Below are 5,607 nucleotides of genomic sequence, written 5' to 3' on the forward strand. Positions count from 1 at the left end.
AGGAACCAGGGTCCTGGGTTTTCATCAGGTGCTGCCAGTGGGTCTTTTCCATCTGACATATTAATCCTCGCCTCTTCCTGTAAAGATAATTCACGCTCCTGGCAGCACTGTGCAATGTACAATGCCGGGTGCCAGGAATCTCCTGTAAAACTTCAGCAGGGCTGTATTGTAATGTGCCTCTAGATTAATCCGGCCACCTAAAATGCATTTTTTAAAAGCCAAAGGTCTTTCCCGTGAATAACCTGGTGAGTATTTGAGCTTCATTATAATTTCCCTCTAATGGAGTTTGGGGAAATGAAATGGGAGTTATTGGCCAGATTTATAAGACTGTCTCCTGAGAAAACAGGGGATGAAAAGGGCATGACTTAGCAGATGAGATGCACTGGTTAACTCCCTGGCCCAGGAGAAAGACCCGGCCTCCAGTTTGCAAAACAAAAATATCCTCACCTCCAACCAGTTTCCTGTGCTCCCAGCGCAGGGCTAGCGGTGCCTTTGTAACCCGAGGAAGCACTGCAGGCACAGCTCCAGGGATCTCCTCTCTGTGTCTTCAGAATCCTACCCTGCAATCCCACCAATGGGTATTTATCCAAATGAATTGAAATCAGGATCTCAAAGAGGTTTTAGCACTCCTGTATTCATTATGACATCACTCACAATAGTCAAGATCTGGAAATGACCTAAATGTCCATCGATAGGTGAACAGATAAAGAAATGTGATAGAGGCATACGATGGAACACCATTCAGACTTTAAAAAGAAAGAAATTCTGCAAAATGGGACAACATGGGTGAACCTTGAGGACATTACACTCAGTGAATAAGCCAGTCACAGAAAGACACGGTTCCACTTACATGAGGTATCTGAAATTAAAAGGTCACATTCATAGAATCAGAGTGCAATGCTGGTTGCCAGGGACGGGAAAGAGGGGGCAATTGGGAATCACTGATCGACAGGCATAAAGTTTCAGTCAAGTGAGATGAACAAGCTCTAAGTATCTGCCGTACGACACTGTACCAATAGTCAGCAGTCGTGGGTTACAACCAGATGATGTCACTTACATGATACATGATACGTATCGACACCAATGACTTTATTTACAAAACAGAGACAGACTCACAGACATAGAGAACAGACTTGTGGTTGCCAAGGAGGAAAGGGGTGGAGGAGGGGTAAATTAGGAGTTTGAGATTAACAGACAGAAACTACTATATATAAAAATAGATAAACAACAACAAGGACCTATTGTATAGCACAGGGAACTATATCCGATATCCTATAACAAACCATAATGGAAAAGAATATATATATATAACTGAAGCACTTTGTTGTACAGCAGAAAGTAACACAGCATTGTAAATCAACTATACATCAATAAAAATGAAAATAAATTAAAAAAAACAATGATGGATTATAGACTTAAAATTTTGCTGGGAATTCTCTGGTGGTCCAGCGGTTAGGACTCAGAGCTTTCACTGCCGGGGCCCGAGTTCAATCCCTGGTCAGGGAACTAAGATCCCACAAGCCGTGCGGTGCAGCCAAAGAAACAAAATCAAAAACAAAAACAAAATTTTGTTAAGTGGGTAGATCTCATGTTAAGTGTTCTTACCACACCAAACATTTTCAAAGTTAAGAATAAATAAATAAATAAATAAAGTTAAACATTAAAAAAAAAAACCCACCCTAAGAGACCATCGCGCTGGTGATCCCAGTGGAGGCTTGAACACAGTCTCCTGTTGGTATTTGGAGAGTTTTAAATCCACCTCATTGAAGGGCAGATGTGCCCTCGAGAGGGGCATCTTGGGCGGGAAACAGCAGAGTGAGGCTCCCGAAGGGGGAAGGAGCAAGTTCCCTCCAGGGGCGTCGAGAGCCATCGCCTGGGAGAGACAGTCCTGGGAAGCAGGAGCGCAGGGCCCCTGGGAAGAAGAGGGGCTCCAGGAGTGGGAAGGGGGACGGGGCCATGTCCTGCTCAGATGAGCTCTCCCAGCGGCGTGCTTAGATGGTAAGGACCTCAGGGTGGAGATTCAGACCATGAACAACGGTGACACTGATATTCCCATTAAGGACCTGTGGTCAGTTCACGTGGGTGGCCATAACAGAGGACCAAGGGCTGGAGGCTCAAACAACAGAATTTATTTTCTCACCGTTCGGAGGCTGGAAGTCCAAGGTCAGGGTGTCAGCAGGGATGGTTTCTTTGGAGGCCTCCCTCCTTGGCTTGGAGATGCTGTCTTCTCCCTGTGTCCTCAGGTGGTCTTCCCTCCGTGTGCATCTGCATTCTAATCAACTCTTCTTTTAAGGACACCAGTCACATGGGATTAGGGTCCACCCTAGGGACCTCATTTTCATGTAATTACCCTTGTAAAGACCCCTGTCTCCAAATACTTTCACATTCTGAGCTCCTATGGGTTAGGACGTCAACAGACGAATGTTTTGAGGACATAATTCAGCCTATAATCCTCTAACTTCTAGAATTTGTATGATTATACTGTAAAGCCACAATGGTTCCCATCCCTGGGCCTTCACTGGGCTTCTTAGGCATCATTTCACCTACACCTGACCTTCAGAATGTACCTGTGAGGTAGGTAGCATCAGCGTTCACCCTTTAGAGGTGAGGAAATTGAGGCCCAGGGCGGCCAAGAAACTCACCTGGTCTGGAGGCAGGACTGAGCTTGCACCGCGGATCACATCACCTGCCTCTACTCTCAGGTTTGTTACAGAAAAATGTGCAAACTCTAGAAGAGAAAGAAGATAATGATAATAGAATAAAGGTCACCCACAATCCTACCCGTTCAGCTCTACATACAAACACGGATTATGTTGTGCAGTTTCCCTGTCCTCCTTCCTCCTTAACGTGGGCTAACGTCTCGGATGTTGCTTTGCTGGTGGCAGAGCCAAAGGAGAGCCACAGAGGCTTGCAAACTGCACCCACAAGACTTCGAGGGCAGGGGACATCGCTAATGCTACAGTGCAGGGTGTGAAAAGCCCGTTCCTTTACACTGTGTGCAGGATGAGCCCAATTAAAATAAAAAAGAAACCAACGCCAGATTGCCAAGTGTAGATCTCTGGCTGGCGTGGAGCTACAGGTGGTACTAATTTTCCTCCTATATCACCTATATTTATTTCCTCTATTTCTCCAATGCGCTACCATGAGCATGTGGACAAAATGACCTCTGTGAGCAGAAATGAAAACAATAAATGTCATGAGAGAAGCATTACCCTGTGCCACTCACTGCACCACAGGTGCAAGTCGCTGACGGGGCCTCAGTTCTGGAAGAGTTCTCCATACGCATCTGGAAAGGAAAACAAAGGCAGCAGACAGCGTCTGTGAGGAAATCTATTGGTAACAACATCCTGAGGGAGAAAAGTGACAAAAGAACCACCTTCCTAAAAGCAGCCCAAAGAGGCCATTCAAATAGTAAAAAATGACGCAGGGGGTTGAAAACAAAGTCCCAGCTTTCAGCCAGAGTTTCCGGAGCCAGTGCAAACAGCCAGTGAGGAAGAGGAAGCCCGCGCTCCCAGTGGCCCCGGGGGCCCTGTGCTGTCTGTCACCCGGGCCCCGAGACGCCTGAGGGCCCAGACCACTCCATCGTGTGGAGGATGGCACGGCCCAGGTGCCCTTGGGGAACCAGACCACGGCTCTACCTCCTTCCCGGTACCTCGGGGGCCACTGCCAGGCTTCTCGGCCAGGGGGCAGGGTGGCACTGGGATGGGGACCCACGGCGGCCACGTCCCACCCTGGGCCACCTGCTTCCTGCCAGGCTGCACTGCCAGGCAGACACAATGGGCAGAACCCACGTCCGATTCTTAGGGAAGAAAATCACTCCTTGTGGACCGAGAGATCAGGACAGGATATCTATAACGGTTAAAAAAAAAGCCCTAGTCCGCAACCCCTCCCTCCCCAAGCACTTCCGAAATGTCGTGCCACACACCCAGCTCTTTAAATATCCAAACCCAGAATAAATGTGCCGACAGCATTTCCCCCGGCAACCGGGCCCTACGGCTGCCAGCTGAGTCAGTCTCCGAGTGACAGAGCTGGAGCGAGCCTCCCAGATCCACAGGCTCGGCGGAGGCCGGGGCGCCCAGCACTTGGCACTCCTGCCCTGGTGCGCCTCTCCCAGCGGCCCCTGCCCCCATCAGGCTCACCCGGGGCGCCCCTAACCACCGTGCCGCCTTGCCTTCCCAAGGGGGACCACTCCGCACTTGCACTTGTAAATGAGCTGCAGCGTCTAGGGAGGGAAAGCACTTGGTGTAAGTTACACGACGTGCTCATGGCAGAGCCGAGCTAAAGCCTGGCACTGATTCCCAACCTCCTGCTCTTTCCCTGGACAAAGGGGCCATTTAGACCCGATGACTCTTTGCGGGGGGCTGGCCCGTGGCAGTGTGGGTGACTGCTCTGGATTGGATACTGTGGGATGTGCTTTAAGGGCCTTACAAATACGTTTAGACAGGCATTTCTTGTAAGATGTCTACCCAGTTGAACTACACATATATATTTTTTAGTTTCTGTTTTTCATAAAAAAATTTTTTTTGGCCTCGGGTTGAATAGAGCTTCTACCAGACCTCAAGGTGTGACACAGAAACAAGCAGAGCTGACCTGGTTGAAGTGGGGCAGGGGCCCAACGCTCCCTCATCCACAGCCCTCTGCCCCCCAGACCCCCGTGCCCTGGAGATATATCCTGGGGCCCAGCGTTCTGAGCGATGGTTTGCAAAGCACTGGACCGGTTAGTATTTTGTGGACTCATGTACCTGAGAATCGCTGCCTCGCCATTAAGTGAGTCTGTATAATGGAGGGACCATCCTTAGGGTTCGACTCATTCCTTCTCTGCTTCTAGTAGTAAATAAGGATGAGGAGAGGCCGTGTACCTGAATTTAATGCAACCAGAGGTTAACAGTGAGATGTGGTGGAGCCAAGCCCAACATAAGTCATTCATTCTTTCATTCGTCCAACAAAAACTTATGGAGCACTTACTATGTGCCAGCCCCAGCGCCAGGCACAGCAAATGATATACAGGAAAGTCATCAACACTCTTTATGGAGGTTTGTGTTCTAAGCAAAATCTGAAATACAAAGAAAATTATAAGCATCAGGTACAATTTTTTTCAGAGATCCGTGAATATGAGCTACCCTTTCAAGCAATGATGATCACCGAAGGCTTCATGGAAGAAGTGACATTTGAAGAATTGTTTGGCTTTCACAGGCAGCTGGGGGAGGACGGCCCTCCAGAACAAGGAAGCAGCTTGTGCAAAGGCCCGGAGGCCCTCTTGTCGCACAGGCCCTACAACTCCAGGAAGTGCGTTCATGGAGTCTGTCAAGGGAGGGGCAGCCCCTGGAATCAGCCCTGCTGGAAAGCACAGATGTGAGCTTGACAAGACAGGGGGAGGGAGCAGGACGGAGCAAAAGAGGGAGATCAGGTGAGGTTGGAACCAGAGTGCTGAGGGCCTGGGACAGCAGACAAGGTCCTGTCACTCCAAGCTGCACACAGCGGGCAGGGGCTAAGTGACAACAGAGGGCAGCGTTAGGAAGCCGAGCCTAGCAGCGGCGGGAGGGTGCAGTTGAAGAGGAGGAAAGACGGCTGGGACAGTGATGGAAAGTTCCTGCCACGGTGAAAGGG

The 5,607-nt window shown here is 49.4% G+C and overlaps 1 long non-coding RNA gene across 3 annotated transcripts; it reads right to left on the bottom strand.

Annotated features, from left to right (window-relative positions):
- Window positions 1-487: 487 nt before the first annotated feature.
- On the bottom strand, window positions 488-4,834 carry LOC133084783 (uncharacterized). Of its 3 annotated transcripts, none has more exons than XR_009699465.1 (5): window positions 4,743-4,834; window positions 3,213-3,286; window positions 2,643-2,728; window positions 2,141-2,272; window positions 488-560 (listed from the first exon to the last, which is right to left on the bottom strand). It is a non-coding gene; the product is annotated as an uncharacterized LOC133084783 (long non-coding RNA). The 3 variants fall into 3 exon arrangements; XR_009699466.1 differs by lacking the exon at window positions 488-560 and adding an exon at window positions 1,325-1,506; XR_009699464.1 differs by lacking the exon at window positions 488-560 and having other exon boundaries at window positions 2,087-2,272.
- Between the last annotated feature and the right edge of the window lie 773 nt (window positions 4,835-5,607).

The sequence above is a fragment of the Eubalaena glacialis genome, chromosome 2 (assembly GCF_028564815.1).
Source record: "Eubalaena glacialis isolate mEubGla1 chromosome 2, mEubGla1.1.hap2.+ XY, whole genome shotgun sequence".
NCBI classification, from domain to species: domain Eukaryota; kingdom Metazoa; phylum Chordata; class Mammalia; order Artiodactyla; family Balaenidae; genus Eubalaena; species Eubalaena glacialis.